The 25,642-nt window shown below is 53.7% G+C and overlaps 1 protein-coding gene across 3 annotated transcripts in view; it reads left to right on the forward strand.

Moving 5' to 3' along the window:
• The window catches only part of KAZN (kazrin, periplakin interacting protein), a 1,106,439-nt gene that overhangs the window by 1,020,795 nt on the left and 60,002 nt on the right, over positions 1-25,642 (forward strand). The gene's annotated exons all lie outside the window — the stretch shown is intronic.

Below are 25,642 nucleotides of genomic sequence, written 5' to 3' on the forward strand. Positions count from 1 at the left end.
AGACCTCACAGGTCTCCTCTAGACATGTGGAGGAGAAGAACACACAAGCCAGGCCCAGCCTGGAGATGCAGGGTACCGTGGCCGACCCTCATCCCAGAGCACGGGAGGTTCTCAGGCACAAAGACTTGCTGTGTATTTTATGGGTACACTTTTGTCATTTAAAATCATCATTGGTTTTATTTGGGGAAAAAAACACGTTTTTAATCTGTGCTACATCCGTTGCCTTGGCCGGTTGCTGGGCATGCACGTGGCCCCCAGGAGTCTGGTCTCACTGATTCCAAACAACAGCCGGTGTTTGCGGTATAGACCTGGGGGCAGGTGCCATCTGTCGGTGCATGCCCCCTCCTTCTATCCTGACTCTGGTCCCCTTTCCCTGGGCTCCCGGTTCGTCAGAGTCATGCCTACGCCTTCCCGTTTCCTTCCGAGTTTAAAGTCTGACACCCTGGCAGCCAAGAAATCAGTGCCACACTGTCTTGTCCCTCCCATGGTAGGATGGACATCCCAGGGGACTTGGTGGCACTTACATTTTTCACTTTCCTTACGCTTTACCATGCGGGGGACCGGCAGATTATCCATGCAGGCAGGTCTTGGGGTGGCTAGAGGGCTGGAAGTCTGAACCTTGAGCCCTGGGCTCAAGAACCGTGTCCAGAGGGGCGCCTGGGTGGCTCAGTCGTTAAGCGTCTGCCTTCGGCTCAGGTCATGATCCCAGAACCCTGGGATCGAGCCCCGCATCGGGCTCCCTGCTTGGCAGGAGGCCTGCTTCTCCCTCTCCCACTCCCCCTGCTTGTGTTCCTGCTCTCACTATCTCTCTCTCTCTCTCTGTCAAATAAACAAATAAAATCTTTAAAAAAGACTGTGTTCAGAGACGGGTTCCACTGCCATGAGACTTGACATGTTGTGCTCTCCCAGATCCGCCCACTGGCCAGCCCTGGTGTGCCAGGGAACTCGTCACGAATAGAGAACAAAAGTCAGACACCTTAGCGTTGACCAAACATTTGCATCCAGCACCTTGTTTAAGCAAAAGGAGGATTCCTGTGGCCGGAAATAAGACCGGAGTTGGTTGGCCTACGCCTTCCAGGCCATGGGAGGCTGAGCCAGGTCTCTGCTGGGCTAAGGGAAGGAAGGAGCTCTCATCTGCCTGCAGAAGTTTTGGTGGGGACCCAGCAGGTGCCTTGCATATAGTAGCTGCTTGCTAAGTACTGATGGGATGGGATTGGATGTGAGCCAGGAAAACCTGGGCGGTCCAGGCCGGGTGCCGAGTGACCCCCTTGCCGAAGGTCAGGAGCCTTGCTTTCGCGTGTTCTCTTGTCCTACTTCATTCCATATGCAAGGCTGACTGCCCAACTGTCATTGTAGAACCTGATGGGTTAGCTAGAGAGTGAGGGCGGAAATGATCATTCATTCATTCATTCCTTCATCCCACAGATACTGAGTACCTACACTGTGCCAGGCACTGTTCTGGGTGCTAAGGATACGGCAGCTAATAAAACAGACAAAAACCCTTTTCCCAGAGAGGTGACATTCTACGAAGGGTGTGGAATAGACAGTGAACATGATAAGTAAGTAAAATACCGGGGCTAGTGGTTGGTACCAGGTGCTAAGGAGAAAAAGCAGGGAAGAAGAGCAGTAAGTGAAGGGCCACTATTGCAGTTCTAGAAACTTCCAGGGAAGGAATGATGTCACTAATCACAGCAATAGCTGTATTTCCTTAGTGCCTTCGAGAGGCCAAGCCCCTGCAAAGAACTCGAGACGCTCATGTAGCCATTGGCCGCAACCCTGAGACTTACCTGGGGAGGCTCGGCAAGCCTCGGGAACCGGGCCCCTGGGGTGTGGGCCTAGAGCAAAGCTGTCACTGTCCCGGTATAAGCTCAGGCAGCACCAGGTTCCCCGCGCTCTGAAATGGGAAGGGCAGCAGCTCCTACCTCCATACCTTTATTAGCATAATTATCCTCATTTACTGCGGAGAAAACTGTCACAAGTGAGCTGCAGAGTCAGGATTCGAACCCAGAGCTGGTGCTCCAGATCTACCAGATTTTTTTAAGAGCTAGCAACTCAATGAGGCCTAGACCTCATGGTCCCCTGTTGATGGTTGAGAACATCAGAGCACAGAGCACTCAGCCGGGAAGAGGGAAGGTGTGCTTGGAGCCGGGGCTGTCCCTCAGGCATCATTGCTGTCCAGGCTGCCTGGGTGCGGGCTCGCAGGGAGAAGCAGGGAGGGCCAGGCCAGGGGCTCGGACGGGGCTCGGGGGGGACACAGAGGCTGGTCGGGTGGTGGGATGCCTCCCTCATCTCTCCTCCAGGCTCCTGCTCTGACCAGCCGATACCTCGCCCACCTACCTTCACCACAGATGTGTTTGTGCAAAGTGGATAATTCCAAAGCAGAAGAGAGTGTTTGGGAACAGAGCGCACTCCTCATTTCCCGCACATTACTGCTTGCTAACAAAGCTGATTGCCGCCGCCCATTAAACTCTTCGGCTCTGATTTGCATAAGAAGTTTTTTCCCTGATAGATTTATCAGTTCATGGCATCTCCTGTGTGCAGAAGGCTCGGCTGCCCCCTTGGCCACACAGGATGGGAGCTGGCGCCTCACCTCTGTGCAGAGGTGGCCCCCGTGAGCGGGACCTGCCAGTCCGGGTGGGGGGGAGCTCCTGCCGAGTTCTAGAGCACAGGAATCACCCCCTCCCTCCTTCCCTTTTTAATAAAATAACTGTTTTGCCCATGAGGCTTAATGAGAATCTGGAAGCTTTGTTTGTCTTAAGCTGTGGCCTACGGAAACGGATAGCTGCCTTCCCTGGAGGCTCAGCCCTGAGTTCGTTACCGTAAGCCCAGCACGCCAGCCAGACCTCCCCATCCAGACCTCACCTCATCGCCTCCGAGTCTGGGACCTGGTGGTGATTCTGGCCCCGGGCCGCCAGCATCATGAAGGAAAGGGCTTTTGCCCAGCTGGTGAGTGACTTGTGGCTACAGACAGGTCCCTGAGCTAGGCAGGCTCCAGACAGGCCTAGGAGAAGGAGCTGTGGCCAAAAGCAAGTCCTTTAACCCCTCCGAGCCTTGCTCATCCTTCCATAAGATGGGAGCACTAGTCCTGACTTGTGTGCAAATGGGTGAGCTATCTATCATGAGCAGTGCTGGTGCCCCACCATGTTTGCAGAGCACGTCACTGTTAACAGAACACTTCACAGAAGCCGTTTCATGTGAGCCTCTGGCCTGGGTGTCTAGCTCTAAAACTAAGGCTCTTTCTGCCTTGCCCCATCTGCCTTCCAAGGTCAAGGTCTGTATAAGGCGCTGCTGTTATCTTGAGAGTCGGCACAGGTCCCCAGGGGTCCCCAGTGGGCCCAGGAGCCCAGGGCAGGGAGAGCGAAGTTGCAGTGGGGGTGGTTGGGGACACTGAGGGTGAATGCTGAGGTCCCACTCCCTCCCAGCCACTGTCCCGAAGGCCTCTCCTTCGTCCTCATCACTTGGTGCTATTTGTTTGGGCTGTTTCTAGTTCAGTTCCTGTTATTCCCTGCCAGACAATTGGCCAGGAAATTCTTCACTTTTGTTTCCTTAAGAGGTCAAATGCTTCTTTCTTTGCAGAAATAAATAAATCCTGCACGCTGAGTGGGCAGTTTTTCAGGGCAGCCTGCAGGCCCCCTGCCCTGCAGCCTTAGCGAGCCCCACCCAGCGGCCTGGGGGCATTGGGGAAACAGGCAGCCTGCAGCGCAGCCTCCAGCTGCCCGAGTGCCATCCTGGCCATGACTACAAAGGACCAGACGATTTTTAAACCAGACCCAGGGCCGGAGCCCAGGGTGATGTGGGGAGAGTCCATCCCTGTTGACATTAGCACCAGTTGCTTCTCCCTCCCCCACCCAGAATCCTGGTGGAAATGAGGGAGGGTAGCATCGTGACATCATGCACCCCAGAAAACTGTCTGGAGGCTGTCTCAGCTCTCCAGGGCATACAGAGCACCAGGGTGGAAATGAAGCCCGCCTGAGAACTCCCATAACCAAAATCCCAGCTCCTGAGCCCCCTCCGCACAGATGGCACCCTTTGCTCAGGCTGGGTGGCTCGTACTTGACGCACAACACTAATGAGCCAAGTCCCATGGTGCAGCTCACAGCAGTGTAGAGGAGGTGCTGGGGAGAGACTGCTCTGAGCACTCCTGCAGGGGGACAGATGTCAGCCACATAGCAGAGGGAAAGACGACCCATGGAGTCAACTCTAGAGAGCACCAAAGTCTGGACCACTCAGCAGAGGCATCAGCTGTCCTCTGTGAGTCTTGGTGGCATTTTTCTTTTATAAGAAGTCATTTCAGTGCTATACAGAAGTCAGTAGAAGAATGTAATGACCTGGCCCAACATCCACCACCCCGTGGCCGGTTCTGTCCCACCCACATCCTCTTCTTCCTCCCCATATTATTGTGAAGCAAATCCCAGACACATCATGTCATCCGTCAGTACCGTATCATGTCACTCTAAAAGAGGAACGTTTCAAAAAGCAAACATAATCCCCAAACTATTATCACACCTAAAAAAACGATTAGATACCCAGTCGTGACTCAGATTTCTAATTGACTCCTAAATTTATGTTTTAAACTTTGTTTGTTGGAATCAGGATTCAAGTAAAATCCACACCATATGATTAAAGTGTCTTTTTTAAAAAATCTAAAGTTCCTCTTCATTTCTCTCTCTCTCTTTCTCTTTTTTGCTCTTGCTAATTAATGGTTGATGGAGCCATGGTGGTTGTCTTAGTCCCTGTCAGCCAGTCGGCCAGGAAATTCCTCACTCTCGTTTCCTTAAGAAGTCTGGAGTTTGCTAACTGCATCCCCATGGTGTCTTTCACCATGCTCCTCTGTCCTTTGTAGTCCCTGTAAACTTAGAGTTCATCTAGAGGCTTGATCATTTCTTTGTATTTTGAAAGACTCCTTCAGAGGAGATGTTGGGTCCTCGCTTCAGGAAGCACACGCTGTCTGGTTGTCCCTCCTTTGTCACATTTGGCAGCCCCGGACATGCAGTGCCTGAATCCCGACATTGAGCGCGTGCAGCAGAATGGCAGTGCTCTTGTCTGTCGCTCCTTCTTCATGGGGTGGCTGGAATCCTTCTATAGAGCGACTCCCCCCCGATTCCATGTGCTTACCCGCTGGTCCAGTTCTTACAGGAGAGGCAGGAGGAAGGCTTGAGTTTCTTCCTCTTTACTTACCGGTTTTCAGAATAACGAGTTCGCTCCTTTGCTTTCATCACTGTGTTTTTAAAAGCTTAGATTGTCAGGAAATGGTTCGAGCAATACATCTGCTGAGAGTTTGATACTCAAGGGCTCAACTAGTTAGAAAACCCAGACAACCAAAATGAAATGTCCTCCAAGATAGCCAAGGGTGTTGTACAAACGTCGCAGATAGTAGTGTGTGCGTGAACAGAGCACGCCCCCACTCGGTTTATTCCCATTTTGCTGATGAGAAGACTGAGCCCCAGAGATTGGGACCTCCCCTGTTCTTGTAGCCAGTTAGTGTAACGCTGTGCATGAGAACAAGCACAGAAGCAGAGCGATTATATATATGTTCTCTCTAGAATCCAGCCTCCTGACCGGGCTTGAGTATGTGACACCCACCCCCCGCCCACCCTTGCTTACAAAATGCCCTGAGGTCTCACAAGGGCCCAGCTCTGTGCACACAGAGTGCCAGCCACCAGGACACGCGGCCTTTGGAGGTGGTTGGTTGTACTTTGACCAAATGATCTGAAATTCCAGAGGGGCCCTAGTCCTGCCTCTTTCTGGAGGCCTTTCCAGAGATCTGTCCAGCTTACGATCTCTCTCTCTCTGACTACCCCTTCTCCCCCCAGTACTCATTCCCACAGCCTTTATTATCCCTTCCCTGCCTGGGATTAATTATTCAAGACTTCAGGTATTTCTCTTCCTGCACTGGCATGGTACGGGGCTTAAAGCAGATTAAATAAAGTTTGCCTGAATGAATACGTGAATGAGGAAAACAAATAAACATGACTCTTACCATTTGTATTCAGACCTCTCTTTCTGACCTGGCCATAAATCCCTCAAAAACCGGCATTCTTCCGTCTTCTGCGCAGCTGACAACGAGGTCCGGGGCCGGGGAGAGGGACCACTGAGCATCGTTGGGTCCAGAGCAGGGAGGGGCAGCGGGAGGGTGGGTGGAGGACACAGTCCAGCCAGCTCCTGCAACCCCTTCCTTCTGTGTGAGCACGTTTGCTACCCCTAACCATCCCAGGGCTGCCGGCAACTTTGGAGAGCCTCTCCGTTCACCCCCTGCCTCAGATCGGATCCACTCTCAGCTACCGCTGATAATGAGTGCAGCCAACCCCCTGAGCGTTGTGAGCGTTGTTCTAGGATCTTCGTGTGTGTTACCTCATCCGAGTAGCCCGTGAGGCCGGGCCTGGCACCATCCCCACATTACAGATGCGCAGATGGAGACACAAACTCAGAGACTCACCCAAAGTCACCCAGCTTGTAAGTAGAGGGGCTGGGACTTGAGCCTAGGTGATCAGCTGCCTGCTGGTAGAGACGGAGGCTTCTGCTCAAAGAACCTTCCGCGGGGACCTGCGTCCTCAATTATAAGAAAACTTGTCCTACGTAGACGCGGTGAAACCCAAGTCTCTTCCGTTGCTGGCAGGGATGGGGGGCGGGGGGTGGAGGAAACTTGGTGCCTGGTCTCTGGGTTGATGGAAACTTCCACACTTGGAGATGTGAGCTGTCACCCCTCCAGCTTACCGGCCTACAGATGCAGAACCCCGTTTCTTCCAGCCCCCCCCCCCCCCCCCCCCGTGCAGGGCACAGCACAGGGATCTGGATATAAGAGAGGCCACACAGAGTGTAAACCCTCTTTGAAACCTCTGAGCCTCTGAGTTCTTCTGCAGAGGTCCATCCTGGGCCAAAAAGAATAAAAAAATTTTTAAAAATTTTAAATAAAACATATGTATATATGAACAGGTAAGCTTGCTCTGCCCCAGGCACCAGGTATGGTCTCTCAACAAGCCCTGCCAGCTTCTCACCGGGGCGCGATCTTCACAGCTCCCAGTTTAGCAGAGCTCGGGCAATACTGAATTGAGTGCAGTCCCCCAGACAACACCAGTTTTCTGCACGCGTCCATAGCTTCGCAAACACCGTTCCCTCTCCTGCAGTGACCCTCAGCCTCCGTTTGCCAGGCTTGGGAGCTCAGAGCCTTCCTCCTATAGACTTCTTCTGCCTTCCCAGCCCTTCTGTACCCCATACTCGCCCCATTGGGAGTGTATGCTTTTAAATGCTTCCACAGATATTTATTGAGCACCTTCTATTTGCCAGAGCCCAGTCTTAGTGCCTAAGGAAACAAAATGATCAGAATCCCCATCTGTGCTAATTGGGGGGTGCAGGCGGGGGGAGCTAGACAGGAAGCAAGTAAACGCAAAACATACATAATGTCAGGTGGGAAAGAGCTTTAGGAAAAAAGTACGGGAGGAGAATAATCAGGGCTAGGAGGTCTGGAAACATGGCAGTTTTAGAGATGAGACAGTAAAGACCCGAAGGAGGCAGCAGAGTGAATGGTACATGCAAAGGCTCTGTGGCACATTAGAGAAATACTTCTCTTACTACTAAGAAATTCTCTGCTTGCCCATTGATCTGTTTCCTCTGTTTCTGTGTCTCACACACCCAGCCCAGTAGTACATCTTGGGACAAATGGGAAGGATGACTAAGAGCATCAGGAAGCTGGAACTCATTCCCGGGGAGGGTTCTGTCTGGGGGACACCGCTGGCCAAGACTCACAGGCTGAGTAGGAAGCAAGATTGACCTCTGAATCCAGGAATAGGGCTGAAATCACACCCTTGGTCCTTCTGGGTAAGTCCCAAGCCCTTCGGGCTGCCTCTACCCGGATCCCCCCGAGTCAGACCCACAGAGGGGATTCAGTGAGGGAGAGAATTGGTTGAAAGGTTCAGAAGGCTATGATTTGAGTCCAGCCCAGTCTCTGAGCCATTTGTGAGCCGAGTGACTTTCACTTTCTGAGCCTTGGTTTCCACATGTGTGAAGTGGGGCTGTAGGCTTGCCCTGCACACCTCACAGGGCGCTTCCAGGAAGGGCTAGGGTAGTTTTTGCAGAACACAGCGTTTCACAGCGGAGCTTAGGTGTGCTTATTATTGCTGCCGCTGTGATTTTTTGTATACTTCTGTCACCTGTTTCCATCCAAGTGCCAAGGCTCCTATTAGCCGGTCGTGCTCGGCTGGATTAACTTTTCATGGCAGGACATTTCCAGCACTCTGGGAGAGCTCTCCAGAAATTGAGCTTCATGCTTCCTGTGCAGGAGGGCACTCGCTGGCTCCCATGGAACTCTGGGTCATTTGTCACTGTCAGGAAAGCTGGTCTCCCAGGGAAAGTCTTGGCACATGCCCCTCGCTTAGAGGGAAGTGAGAGCGGCAGTCTTAAAAGCTGCTGGTGAATCTAAAGGGACAGTGGGGCAGTCGGTTGGCGGGGCCAAGACCAGCCCCCCACCCCCCCACCCCCCGCCAGATTCCTGCTCCTTAGCTCTCCCGGCTCTCGCTGAATTGTTTCCTTGGATCTTGAGATATAAGCCTCAGAAGGCTGGTCCTTTTCTAGGATGAGACCTTGGCTGCGTGACTTAAGCTGTCAGTCAGTTTTCTCACCTGTAAGATGGGAGTGATGATAATCATGATAATGCTAGCACCTTCTTTGTAGGGTCACTATAACGGTTAATAATATAGTAAGTACTTAGAGCACTATCTAAAATAAATATTCATTTTTTAGGTTTATATGAATCAGGCCGGCCATAATGGCTGGGGAGGGGTAGCATTTCCTTGTTCCAGTTCTACGTTCTGCTCCTCCGAAAAGTCAGATTTCTCATGACAGACTCCTGTGAATCAAACTCACAAGAAACTGATGTATAGCTCCAGTGACCTGGGGCTTCCATCTCTCCTCTCCCGAGCATCTGCTAGGCAGACAAACCATTAGTGTGGACAGGTCTGGGTCCTGAGCAGGGCTGAGGGCACCTTGCCAGGTCTGCCCCACTGACCCATCTGTATTTTAGGGGTTTCCTTCTGACCTCTCCCCTTCTGGGAGGCACAGTTCCCTCTTCACTGTATCTCAGATTCATCCCCTTATGTGTGTCCACTGCTGCTCCCCTGCTCCAGGTCACTGTCCTCTGCTGCCTGGCCTCCCTGCCTACTTCCCCCCAATTCGGTCTCCGTGAGGCAGCAAAGTGATCGGAAGGCAGGTCACCCTTGCTTCCACCCCCTTTCTCTGATGCAGTGCCGTAGTGAGCCCCTCAGAAGAGACGTCTACCTGAACCCGTGGATGTGACCTTATTTGGAAAAAGGATCTTTGCAGATGTAGTTAAAGTAAAGCTCTCAAGATCATCCTGGACAAGTACCTTTGTAAGAGAAGGGAAAAGAACACAGAGGGGCCAAGGCCAGGGGAGGACGGAGCGTGGAACAATGTGTCCACAAGCCCAAGAATGCCCAGGCTTGCTGGCGACACCGGAAGCTGAGAGGCAGGGAAGGTTTCTTCCCGAAGAACCTGCAGAGGGAACACAGCCCTGCCACACCTCAATTCCAAGCTTTTGGCCTCCAGACCTGTGAGAGAATACATTTCTGTTGTTTTAGGCCACCCGGTTCGTGGTACTTTGTTACCCTTCGGAGAAAATCCGGACTCCTGCCTGGGCCCGAACGACCTGGCCCCTGGCTCACTTCGACTTCACCTCCTAGTCCTCTCACCACAGCAGCCCTTTGCTGCCTCAGGACCTTTGCACCTGCCGTGCCTCCTGCCGGCACATTCTTCCCCACTCTTGGCCTATGTGGCTTCTCAGTGCTTCAGAAGGCCTGCCTTCCGAGACCACACCACCCACAGCACGGCTCCCCAGGGATTCCCGGCTGTTTCCTGCACAGCCTGACCTCCGTGTGTGTTTAAATAATTCACTTGTCCTGTATCTCCCTTGCTCCAGCACACAGTCTCCATCCGAATAAAGACCAGTTATCTGTCTGGCTGACCCGGGCTCCCAGCAGCTGGCCCAGTGCCAGCACACAGTCAGCCCACAGGGAATTTTTGCTAACAGAACAGATATAAGGCTTTCTATTAACAAGGCCATAGTAAAGTCCTGCTCATCTTGTTCTTGACCTATGGGATGACACGTTGTTTTAAAGCAATGTTTGCAGATACTGTGACCTCTCATTAGTTTTGTGTGATTGAATTAAACTCTTCGTATGCTGGGGGAGACCCCCGTGTCACCCCAATAAACCATTTGCATGAGCCTACCTCTGAGATGTGATCATTAGAACTGAAACCAGCTGCTCCTAAGAATAGTGAGTTCTCCATCCATGGAGGCATGCAAATTTTCACATTTACTAACCCATCTGATCTTCACAATTTCCAAGGACCCTGTGGAGTCTTTAGGGTCCTCCCCTCTGACCCCCCTGCTTCTTGGCCGATCCTGCTAACTCTTCTCCCTTTTCTGGGCAACCTGTTGAGCTTTTTTTCAATAAGACAAAAGTCCACCTGAGACGTCTACATGCTTCTGTCTGCTCACACATATAATTTTACAGCACGAGAGTTTATCAGTCCTGAATGTATATTTAGTGACAGGCTTGGCTAATCTTTCATCTAATTACACTCATTAACATTTAAATGTATAATCATTAATATATCTGGGCATGGCGGTCGAAATATTTTATAGAGGTCTTAATTACAGTAGACTTCCAGTCTTGCCATAAAACTCGTGTGCCCCGCCAACAAAGGGGTGGTGTCAGGTAGCCTGGGGCCCTGGCCAGGCTGGTGGCAAGAACCTGTCATTGCAGGGACTTGCCAGACTGGGACTGCAGGGTCCCAGTTTCCAGCTGCACCACGGAAGTTGGGGCTGACGGTTAGAGAGGACGAAATTTGTTCTCGTGATTTCTCACTGCTGTACCTCTGTCCACCACAGTCACATTCCTCCTAGAAGAGGGGGAATTCAGAGACACTATAACAAAGCTTAAAAAAAAAAACAAACAATTATGGCTGCCAAGGCTTTAGGGAGTCGATAAAACAGCACCCATTTCTTCCTCTGCTAACTTAAGAAGCAGTTGCAGAGGGGCTCCCAAGAGGCAGGTCAGTGAAGATCAGAATGCGTTTCGTGGCTGCAAAAGCTGTTCTGAGAATGTGGCTCAGATCCGTGGCCACGTGGCTGGTTAACACTTTATGCCCGAAAGAGACAGATGTGTACCCCCAGACTGCACAGGTGGGCACCTGCAGGCCCTCGGCCATTCTCCCTCATGGTAACAGCTGTCTTTGTCCCTTTGAAGCTCTCTGTGGATTATAAAGCTCATCTTCAGACACATCTCAGCCTATAAGGTTGGCAGGTTTTTATTACACCCATTCCACAGAGAACACTGAGTCTCTGAGAGGTTCCGTGGTTTCCCAGAGGCATACGGCTGGTGGGAGGCAGAGAAAGATCCAAATCTTTGATGTCCTGCTAATGAGCCCCACCTGGACTATGACTCCTGTTTTCCCAGCAGCTGTCCTGGGTCTATGGGGTGACCCAGTAGGCCCCCCAGGGAGGACCGAGGCCTGAGGTTTGCAGGAGAGGGAAGGTCTCCTGAGATGGGGCCACCAGGCTCCACTCCCACAGCCAAGGTCAGCATCCACCCCGGCCATGCTGCACGCACCAGGCACTGCTCACCTGGACACACTTAAAGGCAGGGCCTCAGAGCCAGAGCACCTGGGCCAAATCCTGCCGCCACCGCTTACCAGCTGGTAATCAGCCAAACCAGTCTGCCTCGGTTTCCTGACTTGTCAGCTGTGGATCGCTGGTGGTAACTAGCTCACAGGATTGCTATAAGGGAAAATGTAGTGAGAACTTACAAGGCAGAACAATACCTGATCCCTAGAAAAACACCCAGTGAGTATTAACCACTGTTATCACTGTGATCATAATAGCATCATCACCGTGGGGCTGATGAGCCCCATGTGGACCTTCCTCACTCGAGCACGGTCTGGGCACCTTCGTGGAAGTCTCTGCCTGAATCTTCACCCCAGTGCCACATGGAAGGCGCTGCCTTTGCCTCTGCAGCAAGGAGCTGGACTTTGAATCTAAGACCACCCCACATTCATGTTCCTTCCCCAGCCCCAGGGGTGCTGCAGGACTCACAGTGAGGTGACTGCCCCCCTTGCCCGCACCCGGACCTGCCCGTCTTATGCGGTGCCTCCTGCTGGCGTGGGGGCCACCTGCCCCCCAGGGAATCAGAGCTGATATTTACAGAGAGCTCCCCCCACACTGGACACCATTCCGAGCGTGATGCATGTGGAAAACCAGCCTGAAGAGGTAGATGCTGTTGCTAAAGCTTTTTCTTACAGTGTCACATACATGGAGAAAAGTGCAAGTTTATAGCTCATCGAAGAGTCCCAGACTGAACACACATGTATGGCACCAGCACCAGATCCAGAAGTAGTCCATCAGCAGCTTCTGGAAATCTCTCCCATGGTCTCTTCCTGTCAGTATCCCTCCACGGACAGCCTATCCCTGACTTCTCACCACGTAGATTCACTTTGCCTTCTTTGTGTGCTGTAAAGGGAGTCATGCAGCATATAGGCTCCTGCGTCTGCCTTCCTTGGCTTGTCATCCGTGTTGATCATCGTGTTGTGTGTGCTGGTTGTCATTCGCTGGTTCTCATTAGGGTGAGCCGTCCACTGTGCAGAGGGACCCTGCTGGGTGTGGCCCTTCTGCTGAAGGTTAGTCACATGGTTTCCAGTCTGGAGCTTTAACAGAGGGTGCCGTTGTGAATTTTCTAGTGCAGGTCCTCGGTGAACCCGGATGCGTGCTTGTCGGACGTGCGTTTTGGGAGGGGCTATTTTTAACTCTCTTGTACAGATGTGAAAAACCAGGATGATAGGACTTGCTCCGGGCCACACCTCTAGTGAGTGGCAAAACTGGGTTTAAACCCAGGCAGCCTGGCTCCAGGATCCACATTCTGGAGAGGTCTGCGGCCCCTCTCCTGAACGTGCCTAGGAAGAGGTGGACCATAGCTACCAGTTTCCCATCTGCATTTAGCCTTGAATAGCCCTGTTGTATCTCTGTTGGAGAGAAACCAGGTGAGACCAGTTCCCAAACCACTAGACTCCCAGGGCAGCCTCTTGACAGTTCCAGAGGCCTTGATGGATCATCTTGAGAGTATGACACGAAAGCCCAGAGAGGGTGTATGAGTCCCCAAGGCCACGCAGCACCCTAGCAGCCATTCTCTGCCATGCACCTCCTCCGCCTCTCCGGGCCATAGCCTTGCCTGAGAATGACCTCACACACCAACATGAGCCATTAAAAATAGTCCTCGTGTGGGGCGTGAGGCCCATGGCCCACGCTGCTTTTCCAGAAATCAGCCCCCCGCCCTCCTGGGTCTAGGGAATGTCAGTGTTCCAGGCCCATCCTTGCCACTATTTTTAGTGGTGATTCGGAGGAAGGAGGACATTTCCTGGACTTGCCTTGGGAGGCTGGAAAACAACCACCACCCCCTCCCTGCCTCAGCCTTCCCATTTCCCGTGGCAGGAAGTGGGGGGCCTGGCTCCCTGGGCCCCACCATCGTCTGGGCTTCCAGGTGAGCTCTGAGTATTCCAAAGCTGAGGGATAGGTGGCAGCAATAGCAGGTCCCCACCCCGAGCTAGGCACCCCCCCCGCACCGGCACCCTGCAGCACCTCTGATTACACTCTGCCTGCAGGTGTCTCATGCCCTCCTGGGGGCTGGCCTCGCCCTTCCTATCTAAGGTTTTCCCATCGGGAGCCCCTGCCGTCTGAGCCTGAGACAGACTCATGAGACAGATAAAGTCCAGGCACCCCTCTTCCCATCACCACCCACCCCCAGGCACCAAGACAGCATTCCAACCGGTGGTCTTGCAGGCTCCACTCCAGCTCCCCGACAGGGTTGCCCGTTCCCTCCCGAGACCGCCCCGTCGGCGCTGTCACCCAGAATGGCAGAGCATGGCCAAGCAATCAGAGGTGCACCTGGAGCTTCTGCTCTCCTCTACTGATCACTGCAGTAGAATGAGGTAGAAACTATTATCCCCACTTTCTGCGTGAGGGGAAAGGCACAGAGAGGTTAAGGAACTTACCCAAAGTCACACAGCTAGTAAATAGTGGAGCTGGGCTTCAAAGCCAGGTTTCTGCCCACAGAGTCCCTGGTCTCACCCTGTGGAGCTGCAGGTGGGCCCACATCTCTCCCCTGTTGCATCGTCTGTAGACAGCTGCTCACATCAGTGGTCCAGCACCCACATGAGGCCCACAGCTGTGGTTGGGTATTATGATTAATTGCCCAATTGAAAAATAAAGAGATATTGAAGGCATAAAAATTATGACAGTGTAGAGTTTGGAATTCTCCAGAAAAGTTGGAAGGTGTGGCGATGCTGGGCCGCATTCAGTCCTGGGATGGCTGCCTCCCGCTAGCCAGGTACGCATTTTAGGTTCTCAACTATGCTTACTCTGCTAGCGATGGCAGGGCCCTGTGCGTGGCTGCATGCTCCACCCTGGGAATGGTGGTCCTCTCTTGAGCCCTGAGGCTAGAGAATCCAGGAAGGGGGCAGCTTGAGATCTTTGGCGCCTTCCTCACCCTATTCAAGCCCCCAAGTCACATATCGCCCCACTTTCTTCATCTGTGTGGGTCATGCCTTATCCTGGCTACTGGAAATATGGTCAGATGGGGCCCAGGCTCTGCCTTCAAGACACTTCTGGAAGGCTGGGCAGCCCTGAGCCGGTGGTCTGGTGCAGGTTCCCGAAGGGCCGAGCAGAGGCAGCGGGGCACCAGGCTTCCATACCACAAATAGAGGTGTGGGCTGTGGGCTTTGGAAACCCAGGAAGAAGCTTCATCGAATTCTGACAAGGAGAGGAGGCCGGGAAGCCCTCACAGAGAGGCGGGCACGCTTAAGGGACTGTTCTCCTCAACACACCCAGCACACGTAGTGTTAGGGGGTGGGGAGCTCCCAGAAGAATGGACAGAGAACTGGGTGAGGAGGGGGTCCAGGGACAGCTTCGCTGAGAAAGTGACATTTGAGGAAGGACCTGGGAGGGGTGGGCCACGTGAGCAGGAGGACGTTCCAGGCAGATTCTGAGGAAGGAGCGTATCTGCATGAACCAGGAGGAGCAAGGAGCCAGGTGGCAGCAGTGGGATGCGGTTGGGAGGAAGTCAGAGACCCATGGGGGCGGGGATGACAGACACGGGGCTCTGATAGACCATTCCAGGGATTCTGTGCTCACCCTCGAGATGGGAGCCAGGGGAGAGGAGCAGGACAGTCACGATCTGACTTGCATCGGAAGGGGACCACTCCCTGCCGAGCTGGCAGAGACCGAAGGGTTGTGAGGCCGTCAGGAAGCACGGGGTGGTGGCGACACGGACCGGGGTGGTGACTGAGGAGTGGCAAGAAGTGGCCAGATTCTGGTCACGTGTTGAAGATAGAGCTGACGTGACGTGTTGTGGGGTATGAGAGAAGTGGAGTTAAGGAAGATTCTGGAGTTTGGGGCCAGAGGAACTGGAAGGCTAAGGTCACCATGAATTGGGTTTGAGGAGACCAGGTGGAGCAGGCTGTGGGGGGCCGGCTGGATCTCCCTCTCAGATCTGCTGAGTTGGAGGTGCTGTTAGACCACCGGCGGAGGTGTGGGGAGGCTCTGGGGGCTCTGAGCAGGGTGCGGGGCCGAGGGCCAGGCTGGAGACGGCCCGCTGGGAGGCACAGCACAGGGCTGGAGCTAGAGCTGGGTGGCTGGACGGGCCACCAGGAAACAGGGCAAAAGAAGGACAGATTTCTCATGCCTAGAGGCCCACCCCTCGGAGAGATCAGCAGAGACCCAGACAGAGCAGCCAGAGACGTGAGAAGAAACCAGGAGAAGGGGGCTGGCAGGGCACCCAAAGGCGTCACCTGTGCCGATAGAGCACAACAGATGGGGCTGTGGGGTTCACAGCACAGAGGTTACAGTGACCTTGAGATGAGCAAGTGGGGGACAAGTCCAGCTGGTCCCAGGGAAGGTGGGAGGAGAGAAATGAGGCATGAGGTTGCACAACCCTTCTAGGAGTTTTTGCCCCAAAAAGAAAAAGATGGAATGAGAGCTGGAGAGCAACATGGGGTCAATGGCAGGTTTTCTGTGAAAGATGTGAGACAGAATTGCATGTTTGCATGACACTGGGAAAAATCCAGTGGAAGGCACGGGCCAGCTGCAGGGAATGTAGATAGTCAGAGCAGGCTCTTGTCATAAAAGGGTGGCTTCAGTGTCCCACACCTCCTGGCCTATCCAAGCCTGGCGGCCTCAACAGGCCACCCAGCGTTGGGGACAGGAAGCCAAGCAGGAGAGTTGGTGGCCTCTGTGAGGCGAAGGGAAGGCGCAGTTGTGGCTGGGCTAAAATCGGGGGAACCCCGTGGGAGAAGCAGGTCCCCTCGCTCCTGGACGCTGGGTCTTGCCTATGCTGGAAGCACGGTGTCGGGGACCCGTCCCCAGCTCTGATACTCCTGGTACCCTGGGCCGCCGAAGCCGTGGTCCGCTTGAATCTCCTTGTACCCTGCCTGGGGTGTGGCTGGAGCAACATGAAGTGGCTGTGGGCACAGAGCCCAAGGCAGATTGGCAAGAGCCATGGCCTTGCCATTGCAATCAGCTCTGAGAGCACCACAGCTCAGCGGGCCTGTCAGGAGGCACGAGGGAAATTAGCCTGTTCTGTCAAACCCAGGGAGGGCAAGGGGAGGCATGCAAAGGAAAGCAGAATTATCTCTGCCCCCAGGCTGCAGGAAATATTCGACGCTGCTCAGTAATGGCCATGGAGCAGGTCCCCACGGTCCCCTGGCCTGTCCACTGTTTTGTCACTCAAGAGTCAGTCGGTTGGTATTTACTGAGCACTTACTATGTGCCAGGCCCTATCTTAATGCTGGGGACACAATGGTGAACAAGGCAGGCCAGGTCCCTGCCCCCAAGGATCTTCTGTTGCTAGTCAGGGCTGGACATAAATATCTGTAAGTAGACCTGGAAGCCCTTCATTTATCTTGGACCAAACTGAGGGAATATTGTGCTCTCTCACCTTTGAGCGTGCAAATAGGAGTCTGTTTGCCACTGTTTCAGATGTGAACAGACTGGTTTCCCACCAGTTGAGAGAACAGCTTCTCTCTTTTGGTTAAATGGAGTTGACCTTGATTCCATGGAGTGCACTGGTATTGGTGCAGCACTGACCCGGACAAGGCTCGCCCAGCCATTCTCAAACATGCCAGCTCTGATCAATCCCATGAGAGGCAGAGCAAATCTGTCTTTCCCTCCCTCCCTGCCGTGGCAGACATCTCTAATCAACCCAGGTTCCTGCAGAGCATGGTTGATTAGTCATGTCTGCATGGTCATAGTATTGGAAATTGAGACTCTGTATTCAGATGTATCCAGATACTCACTTGTCCTACTCCAGACAGGAGGCTGCAAAGGTCGCGCTGCCAAACTCTTTCTAGGCTACACTTGGACAGAGAAGCTGTGGTGATTCTGGAAAGATCATGGACCTGAATATCAAAGTCCTGGAGTCCAGTGCCAATGCTACCACTCATTGGCTGAGTTGGCCAATCAATCCGCTTCACCTGGTGGTGAGAAGAAAATGGAAGTTTCTGTTCATGAGAAACAGAGTTGCTCCAGGTCAGAGCTCAGGTCACACAGCCAAGGGCATGTCTGACCAGGCCTGGCTCAGCAGGTGCAGTTTGGTCAGACCATACACTTACCCAAGTGCCACCTGACAGTGTAAGAGCCTGCTTCTCCTCTGTACCTGTTCTGAACTCACCTTGCTCAGCTTTCAAACAGGAAGAACCAAAATAAACCTGGCTGTGCCTGTCCCGGGGCCATAGGTCTGTGGGCCCTTTACCTGCTTCCCTGCCCTACGCCCCTTCTCTGGACCCTTTTCCCAGAATTCAGCCTGTTGGGCAAGTCAACCAGTGTTTTCTGAGGCCTCCTGGGGCCTGGGAGCCACGGGGAGCTGGAAGACAGGAGGAGATGCTAACATTTAATGAGCACCTGCTGTATTCAGGTGCTGGGTCATGTCACATAGAACCCTCAGCTTAACAGCGAAGAGAGCGCCCAGAGAAGTTACCTGCAGGGCCGGACTGGAATCGGGGCTCTGCTCTATGAGTCTGAAGCTGTGTCTTTTTTTTTCTTTCCTTTTTTTTTTTTTTTTATTTTGGAGGGAGAGTGCAGGGTGGGCAGGTGGGTGGGCGAGAGGGCAGAAGGAGAGAGAGAAAATCCTAAGGGGCACCTGGGTGGCTCAGTCGTTAAGCATCTGCCTTCGGCTCAGGTCATGATCCCAGGGTCCTGGGATCGAGCCCCGCATCAGGGTCCCTGCTCGGCAGGAAGCCTGCTTCTCCCTCTCCCAGTCCCCCTGCTTGTGTTCCCTCTCTCGGTGTGTCTGTCTGTCAAATAAATAAATCTTAAAAAAAAGAAAAAAGAAAATCCCAAGCAGGCTCCATGCCCAGCACAGAGCCCGACGTGGGGCTCAGTCTCACAACTCTGAGATCATGACCTGAGCCCAAATCAAGAGTCAGACGCTTAACCAACTGCACCACCCAGGCGCGCCCTGAAGCTGTGTCTTTCCGGGGTTCTCTTCTCTGCGTAGGCTCATGGCCCGCACCTGACAGTTCACCCCGGATACAGCAGACCGTCTTTCCGTAACGGGCAGGAGTGAGTGCATTTCCGGTCTTCATTCTAGAAATGAAGAAACTGGGGTTTAATTAAAGTGTGATAGGCAGACTCCAAAGCGGAGCTTTTCACACAGCCATGTTGGCCCAAGAATCAGGAGACCTGGGCCACTCCCTGTGTGATACTGGGCCTCCGCTTCCCCTCTGTAAAGGGAAGTTGAGCTGAAAGAGCTCTTTATTTTTCTTTTTTGAAATTTTTAATTATTTTTGTAATCTGTGCGTAGTTGACGTCACATTAGTTTCAGGTGTGCGAAATAGTGATTCAAAACTCGCATTATGCTGTGCACGCCACACAGCTCCCGTCTGTCACCACACGACACTGTTACCATACCAGGGACTACCTTCCCTAGGCTGTAGCTTTTATTCCCGCGTCCTGTTTGGAAGAGCATTTTGGTGGGTGTTTCTTCAGAGTGGTTTGCTATGCCCTTCTGGCTCCTGTCTGCCCACCCCCCCTTTCCTAGAGACTTGGATGCAGAAGGCTCAGTGGGCGGGGAATGTTGCATAGGAAAGAAAGGGCCCCCTGCTGGCGGCGGCTGGGATCGTCCTACGTGGGCGGAGGTCTGCCTGACCCTGCCCACCACCACCCCTCCCCTCCTCAGAGCCCCGTTTGTCGGGAGGGGTTCGCCCGAGTAGGCATTTTCATAAGGTCTCCTGGTTTGGGACCATCCAGAGCCAGGCCTGCAATCTCCTGAGGTCAGACTAATGGGAAGTCTGACCGTGTGGAATGAGACCATGTCTTGGGCGGGCTGAGGATCCTACCAGCCTCGGGGGGTGGCTGGGGGAGGATTCCTTAAGAGCTGCCGACTTGCACGCACGCGCGCATGCACACCCACTCACACCCACCCTCCTTCCAGCAACCACCGAGTAATCATGGGGTGCACGCGAGAACATCAGGCTGCTTTAATGGAAACCTCCGAAGGCCCCCTTGGGACTGTTAGCTGCAGAAACAGCGCCGAGTAGCAGGAGTAACTGGTGTGGATTTTTGGATCATCCAGTGGTTTTGTGGATCCATGCAGGTTCTGCTGTTAACAGCGACATGCTTTCATAATAGGGTGGGGAAGGAGTGTGAGGGGTTCAAGTTCAGATGTCAGGGATGCAAGTCCAGGGTCCGATCCTTGAGCCGTGAGGGCGTTGGTGAGGAAGTTAACCATTTGAACCTCAATTTCCTTCTCCATAAGGCAGGTGCCCCTCCCCCCCACCCAACACACACACCCGCACGAGGTCCCGAGGAACAGATGAGGCCAACGGGACTTTAGGAGGTTGGTTGGGGATGGGTGAATTTGAAGGCCGCAGAGCAGCAGAGTGGGAGGGAGGGTGGGTCAGCGCTGGGGCCAGATGGGCCCTGCCGCCCACTACCTGACCAGGTTCCTCAGTCTCCCTGGGTGCCTCCCGCCTCATTCTATAACGCGGAACGACTTCATACAGTGGTTGTAACAGTTGAGTGACAAAAACGCGTAAGGACCTTAGAGCAGTGCCCAGCACATGGGAATCGTTTTAACATCTAGGAAATCGAGGCTTGGGGCAGGCTAGTGACTTGCTCAAGGGCTCAGAGCCAGGGACAGAACCCAGATCCTCAGACTCCACACTGATGCCCATCCTGCCTCACTGTGTGGCGTTGGTCAAGGCCGTGGACATATCTGTTGGGGGAGGGGGTCAGTGGTTGAGGTGATGATGTCTCCTAGACCCTCTGAAGCCGGAGGAAGCTCACAGAGTCCAGCACACTCGTGCTGGCGGTGTGAGCTGAGGCTCAGAGAGGGGAAGGCTGGGAGCCTGGTCCCTCACTCCCCAGCGAGGTTCTCGGCACGCACTGCCTTGGTGTGTGGGTTAGCAGAAATCCCCTCCTGCTCAAACGTGCCCTAGAAAATCCCTTACCCTCTAGGCACGCGGCCCCCAGAGGCTCAAAAGCCAAGAATTAGCCTGTCTGGTTCCCTCGCACGCGGGCTGAGGGCTCCCTTCGTCGGGGCGTTGCAGCTGAGGGTCTGCTCTACCCCCGGCGGGAGTGAAGGGGAACTGCAGAGACCCTTTTGCTCTCTGGTCCTGTCCTCCCAGATGCGCATTTGCAACCTAAACTGGGGCTGATGCTGCTCCCCCCGCCCCCTGCCCCACGTCTGTGAGGGGCTGCAGCACTCTAGGCCAGGAAAGGAGGAAGGGGTCTGCTTCGGAAAGGGCCACTGCAAAAGCTTGAGAAGAGTGACCTCCCCAGAGAAGCTCCCATCTTCATGGGGCCACAGTGGGGCCCCTGATCACACCCCCCGTGTGTCACGCATGCATGTGGCCTCCTGTGACTTAGAAAAATCAGTCCCTCCCTGCACGCCCTCCTTCCCCCGCCCTGAGTCCCCACATTCCCAGGAGCTGAGGTGATCCCACAGGGCCTGCTGGGCATGACATCACCCGTCACCATGGTAGTGGTCCCGGCGGCCCGGCTGCTGGAATGGGACACGCCTGGGTGAAGCTGGATGACTGAGAAGGTGAACGGAGCTGGGAGCTTTGGGCCGAGTCAGGAGGCTGGTGAGAGAGAGGGAGGTTCATGCCCCACGGACCTTGTCTTGCATTAGCAGCATTTGGAGAAGGTGAGGATAGGGTTTTGAAGGAGAGCTAAAAGCCGACGTGTGGCAAAGGGAAAGAGGAGGCACCCCACTGCATATTTTTCATAGCTGCGTAAATTAGTAGTTTAAATTATTTCTTGGGGACCCGTCGTGCTGATCTCCTTGTTAGAGTTATAATTCCAGTGCCTCCCTTCAGGGAGTCCCCTGTCTGATGACCCAGCGTCTGGAGACTTGGGGGCAGTCAGGCTTGATTGGGACACACACTCACACTTTCCCAACTCAAGCCAGTGCAGGGGCCCCCAGGTGCCTGCTCCCAGGTCCTGCTTCTCCGTGAGGTTTTCCTGATGGGTTATGGACATGTGCACTTCTGAAAAGCTGTGGCAGATCCCACAGCAGCTTCTTTGTTTACGCTGTGGCTCCCGAAGTGTCTTATCTTCATTTTTAGGGGATCTTCACTTGGCATTCATTCCCAGAGATTCAGCTTTCATGTTTTTTCCGGTCCTCAGCCTGGCGGGGTCCAGCCCAGAATTTGTAGAGCAGGGATTCCCAAGGAGAGCTCATGTGAAGGAACCATGGAGCAGAGCCTTTCGTGGTGGGGGTGATAGCACTTCTCACAGCCTGCCTTGATGTTTCCATTAGGAATGTGTTGGGGTGCACAAAATGGGAAATCTCACAAACAGCGGGGTTTATTTTTCTCCTGTTATAAGAAATCCTGGCCCAAATGGTGCCATCAGGGGTCCAGCCTCTTCTGTCTTTCTGCTCCCATTCTCAGTTTGTGTCTTCGTTCTTGTGTTCACAAAATGGCTGCCGTGCCTCGGGATGTCGCATCTGTGTTCCTAGCAGGAAGAGGGAAGGGCAAAAGGGAAGAGTTAGTGCCAGCGTACTATACTATGACTATAAAGAAAACAGGGGAGAGGCACCTGGGTGGCTCAGTCGGTTAAGGTCCGACTCTTTATTTCTTTCGGTTCAGGTCATGATCACAGGGTCATGAGATCAAGCCCCGCATTGGGTTCCACGCTGGATGGACATGGAGCCTGCTTGGGATTCTGTCTCTCACTCTGCCCCTCCCCCTCACTCTCCCACCCCTACCCCTCGAGCAGTCTCTCTCTCAAAAAAAAAAAAAAAAAAAAAGAGGGGCACCTGGGTGGCTCAGATGGTTGGGTGTCTGCCTTCGGCTCAGGTCATGATCTCCAGGTTCTGGGATCGAGCCCCATATCGGGCTCCTTGCTCGGCGGGGAGCCTGCCTCTCCCCCTGCATGTGCTCGCTCTGTCTCTCTCAATCTTTCAAATGAATAAATAAAATCTTTTTAAAAAATTTAAAAAAAAAAAGACAACGAAGGATTTGCCATAGACACCTGTGTACATCTTAGTGGCCAAAATTAGACACGTGCCCCCTCTAGCTGCAGGGGAGCTTGGGATGTTGCGTGTTTTAGCTGGGCACAAACAAAATTGGGGTTCTCTTGGTAGGGAGCAGGGTGGAGGAGTCTAGTGTCATCCACGTGTGTAGGGGTTTGTCTTCTCCCTCACACTGTCGACCACCCAAGAGGTAGGGACCATGTCTCGTTCATCCTTTCCCCCCGACAGCAGCAGGCATGGAGACTGGCACACAGAAGGGGCTTAGTCAGCAGTTCGGGGGGGGCTCTCCGTTTCCTCTTAGGGAGGAGCTACTAATCTGAAGGCAGAAGACCACCCCTTGCTCTCAGGAGCCCCCAGTCAGATGGGGGCGGTGTAGCCCCCTGCCCCACCACTGAGGCCACCGACACACACAGACACACGCATACTCACCCCTCTGCTGAAGGACAGAACGGGGGTCCATGCAGCTGCACGTGCAGATGGTGCAGGATGGACCAGTGAGGGATCCATGGCAAGAGGCCGCCATGTCACCCCTCTCCAAGGCCGTGTGGCAAACGTGAAGAGAGGCCCGGCAGTGCTGTGGAGGAAAGGGGCGGCATTCCTTCCCGGAGCCTCCAGTTGCCAAGAGCAAAGTCTAGAATTTTGTGTTTGTCCAGACAAGGCTAATGAAGGAGGCAAATCCAGAGCCTAAGGGGGATTAATTTCCAACCAAAAGGCAGAGGCGTGGCTTTCCCTGCCAGCTGAAGGGCAGAGGCATGCTCCCCAGGAGGATCCATGACACCTGCTCAGCAGCAGCTGCTCCCCTGGGGTGGAGGTCCCACCCGAGGCTCCCCTGGGAGCCACAGTGATGACTTGGCTCAGGTCAGCTGCCCCCTAGGAACCACCACCACCCACCCCCCCCCACCCCCCCCGCCGCCCTGCAACAGTCTGAAACCCGCCTGAGTCAGGTGCCAGGTCAAACCGCGTTCTGCCATTTATTGGCCGTGTGGCCTCAGGTTCCTCCCCCATAAAATGGGATGTTCAAAATACCCACCCACCCACCTCTGTCACCGAGTGCGGCTAGGATCCAGGATCTAATGACAATGCAAATGGAAACTGCCGAGTTCTCTTGGCAGCCGGCGCCTGGGCTCTCCTGTAAGATTCCTTCTGACCCACTTACGTCTTTACATGTTGGGTTTTCTTAAAGTGAAGCTCACCGGGAACACAGTCACACCATGTTAGGGTACAGGGCCCAAAACTGGCCCAGCTCTGCCTGCCTCCCACCTGTCCCCGGGGTCACTCCCTGCTTGACAGGAGGACAACACATGAGCTCTCTCTCCGTGCCCTCCACTGTCCCAGTCCCGTGGAGTCGCAGCCCCCCGGCCTGGAGTTCCGGCCCTGCTGAGCTTACCTGCTGCTCCTCCACGCTGCCATGAGGAGGACACAGGATGTGTCCAGCCGCAGGAAGGGCACGTTGAAAGCTGGAACGTAAAGGGCTGCCCAAGACCCAGGGTCCCCACTGCATAGGTCGCCCCGTGGTCCCAGTTGACCTACCTCTACCCTGTTCTCCCCAGGTTGCAGGGAGGGGGAAGGCAGAGGGCAGGAGAATGAAGGCGGTCCCCTCAGGGCCAGAAGGACATCAGCTTCGGTCAGACACCAGGCCGGGAGCCCAGGGTCCTCGGTCCTTAGGTCACGCCTGGTGGCTCCAGCTCTCCTCTTGGCAGCCTGAGTTTGCAGGGTTGGATGTCCAGGACAAGATGGGGTGGCACAGCCATCGCCCGTCCCGTATCACTGCCCTCAGCTCGCCACGGGGCCAGGACCCCATTTGGACATTTCACTGTAAGGGCGGCATAATGTAGGGTCAGCTGTGTGGGCTTTGGGGTCAGACCCGGCTGTGTGACTTCGGGAAAATGACCTAACTACTCTGTGCCTTCTCACACTAAAGGCTTCCTCAGTGTTCTCTCCAGGGAGGAAACAGAGTTCTGGAGCCTCTGGGGAAAGGCAGTGAAACCCACCCTGCAGCCAGGGCCTGCCCTGAGCTCAGCAGCTCCAATTGCCAAAGAGCCAGTGGAGAGAGGGCACAAGGAGAGTCTGCAGGGAGCCAGGCAGCTGCTTGGGACTCGTGGCCCTTTGTGTGTGTGTGTGTGTGTGTGTGTGTGTGTGTGTGTGTGTGTGTGTGTGTGTGTGTGTGTGTGTGTGTGTGCATGTGTGACAGAGTGAGAGAGAGAACGCTTTATTAAGATAGAATTCACATGTTATAAATTCACCCATTTACAATGTACAATTCAGTGGTTTTTAGTATATTCACAGATCGTTACATCCACCACCACAGTCAGTATTAGGACATTTTCATCACATCAGAAGGAAACCCCATGCCCTCCAGCCACCACCCCTCCATCCACGCATCCCCGCCAGCTACCACCCCCAGCCCTCGGCCACCACGAGTCTGCTTCCTGTCTCCACAGACTTCCTTACTGTGGACGGTTCATAAAGTCTGCGGAATCACACCATACATGACTGGCTCCTTTCTTGTAGCATGATGTCATCCATGGTGTAGCATAACGCAGTACTTCTTTTTATTGCCAAATAATGTTCCCTCGTATGGATATACCACATTGTGTTTTTAATTCATTCATCAGTTGATGGACATTTGGGCTATTTTTCACCTTTTAGCTTCTGTGACCCATGTTGCTGTACACGTTTGTGTCTGCGTGTTTGTGTGGACATATGTTTTCATTTCCACTGGGTGTGTGCCAGGGCGGTGATTGCTGGATCACAAGGTAACTTGATACTGAATCACTTGGGGAACTCTCAGGCTCTCTTCCAACATTCCATCCATCCCCACTGTGTGATGTGTCTGTGCCAACACTTGAGTCTATCTTATTTATTTTGGCCGCTCTAGTGAGTGTGAAGTGGTATCTTGTCGGGGTTTTGATTTGCATTTCCCCTGTTGACGAATGATGTCAAGCTCCTTTTCGTGTACTCATTGACCATTTCTTGGAGAAATGTCTATTCAGATGGTTTGCCTATTTTTTACTTGGGTTGCCTTTTTATTATTGGGTTGTAAGAGCTCTTTGTATATTCTACATGTCAGCCCCTTATCAGATAAGACGGTTTGCAAGTATTTTCTC

The sequence above is a fragment of the Zalophus californianus genome, chromosome 4 (genome assembly GCF_009762305.2).
Source record: "Zalophus californianus isolate mZalCal1 chromosome 4, mZalCal1.pri.v2, whole genome shotgun sequence".
NCBI lineage: Eukaryota > Metazoa > Chordata > Mammalia > Carnivora > Otariidae > Zalophus > Zalophus californianus.